We start from the raw sequence: 1,877 nt of genomic DNA, 5'->3' as shown, positions 1-1,877 counted from the left end.
CCCCGCTCAAACACGGAGACGAGTTTACCACGGTTTCCACCCCTCCCTCTATACCGCAGCAACACGTATTTTTTTACCCCTTTCAGAACGCGCTCCTCGTGCCACAAAGCCGCCTCTAGACGCGTGACCAATGAGCAGCGAGCTAAAACATATCGCAAATGTCAAAAATAATATAACGGGGTTAATATATATCGCGCACATGCGATATGTTTGTCACGAGGCGCAAAAAATAATTAAAAAGGGAATGCAACAAGAGGACTTCCCAGGAGGTCACCCATCCTAGTACTAGTCTCGCCCAAGCACGCTTAACTTCGGAGTTCTGATGGGATCCGGTGCTTTAGTGCTGGTATGATCGCATCCGACATGTTACCCCCGCCTTCGTCTCTTATGCTTGCCACTCCCAGGTCCACTGCAAAGATGATTGTCATTCTTACTACCATTACAACCGTTGCCTAATAATGGATAATGCCCTATATATACTACTTACTCCCCCCCCTCAAACACGGAGACGAGTTTACCACGGTTTCCACCCCTCCCTCTATACCGCAGCAACACGTATTTTTTTACCCCTTTCAGAACGCGCTCCTCGCGCCACAAAGCCGCCTCTAGACGCGTGACCAATGAGCAGCGAGCTAAAACATATCGCAAATGTCAAAAATAATATAACGGGGTTAATATATATCGCGCACATGCGATATGTTTGTCACGAGGCGCAAAAAATAATTAAAAAGGGAATGCAACACGAGGATTTTCCAGGAGGTCACCCATCCTAGTACTACTCTCGCCCAAGCACGCTTAACTTCGGAGTTCTGATGGGATCCGGTGCTTTAGTGCTGGTATGATCGCATCCGACATGTTACCCCCGCCTTCGTCCCTTATGCTTGCCACTCCCAGGTCCACTGCAAAGATGATTGCCATTCTTACTACCATTACAACCGTTCCCTAATAATGGATAATGCCCTATATATACTACTTACTCCCCCCCTCAAACACGGAGACGAGTTTACCACGGTTTCCACCCCACCCTCTATACCGCAGCAACACGTATTTTTTTACCCCTTTCAGAACGCGCTCCTCGTGCCACAAAGCTGCCTCTAGACGCGTGCCAATGAGCAGCGAGCTAAAACATATCGCAAATGTCAAAAATAATATAACGGGGTTAATATATATCGCGCACATGCGATATGTTTGTCACGAGGCGCAAAATATAATTAAAAAGGGAATGCAACACGAGGATTTTCCAGGAGGTCACCCATCCTAGTACTACTCTCGCCCAAGCACGCTTAACTTCGGAGTTCTGATAGGATCCGGTGCTTTAGTGCTGGTATGATCGCATGCAACATGTTACCCCCGCCTTCGTCCCTTATGCTTGCCACTCCCAGGTCCACTGCAAAGATGATTGTCATTCTTACTACCATTACAACCGTTGCCTAATAATGGATAATGCCCTATATATACTACTTACTCCCCCCCCCTCAAACACGGAGACGAGTTTACCACGGTTTCCACCCCTCCCTCTATACCGCAGCAACACGTATTTTTTACCCCTTTCAGAACGCGCTCCTCGCACCTGAAAGCCGCATCTAGACGCGTGACCAATGAGCAGCGAGCTAAAACATATCGCAAATGTCAAAAATAATATAACGGGGTTAATATATATCGCGCACATGCGATATGTTTGTCACGAGGCGCAAAAAATAATTAAAAAGGGAATGCAACAAGAGGACTTCCCAGGAGGTCACCCATCCTAGTACTACTCACGCCCAAGCATGCTTAACTTCGGAGTTCTGATGGGATCCGGTGCTTTAGTGCTGGTCTGATCGCATCCGACATGTTACCCCCGCCTTCGTCTCTTATGCTTGCCACTCCCAGGTCCA

At 47.8% G+C, this 1,877-nt stretch overlaps 4 non-coding genes across 4 annotated transcripts; all 4 read right to left on the bottom strand.

The window, feature by feature from the left end:
• Positions 1 to 241: 241 nt before the first annotated feature.
• Positions 242 to 360, bottom strand: LOC123173131 (5S ribosomal RNA). Its single transcript, XR_006485923.1, has one exon. It is a non-coding gene; the product is annotated as a 5S ribosomal RNA (ribosomal RNA).
• A 371-nt stretch (positions 361 to 731) lies between these two features.
• Positions 732 to 850, bottom strand: LOC123173062 (5S ribosomal RNA). Its single transcript, XR_006485858.1, has one exon. It is a non-coding gene; the product is annotated as a 5S ribosomal RNA (ribosomal RNA).
• Positions 851 to 1,219: 369 nt separating this feature from the next.
• On the bottom strand, positions 1,220 to 1,338 carry LOC123173174 (5S ribosomal RNA). The gene has a single exon (XR_006485963.1). It is a non-coding gene; the product is annotated as a 5S ribosomal RNA (ribosomal RNA).
• A 371-nt stretch (positions 1,339 to 1,709) lies between these two features.
• LOC123173263 (5S ribosomal RNA) lies at positions 1,710 to 1,828 on the bottom strand. The gene has a single exon (XR_006486048.1). It is a non-coding gene; the product is annotated as a 5S ribosomal RNA (ribosomal RNA).
• Positions 1,829 to 1,877: the final 49 nt, after the last annotated feature.

This window comes from Triticum aestivum, unplaced genomic scaffold (genome assembly GCF_018294505.1).
Source record: "Triticum aestivum cultivar Chinese Spring unplaced genomic scaffold, IWGSC CS RefSeq v2.1 scaffold54592, whole genome shotgun sequence".
Classification (NCBI taxonomy): domain Eukaryota; kingdom Viridiplantae; phylum Streptophyta; class Magnoliopsida; order Poales; family Poaceae; genus Triticum; species Triticum aestivum.
This window is presented reverse-complemented; position numbering and strand designations above follow the sequence as displayed.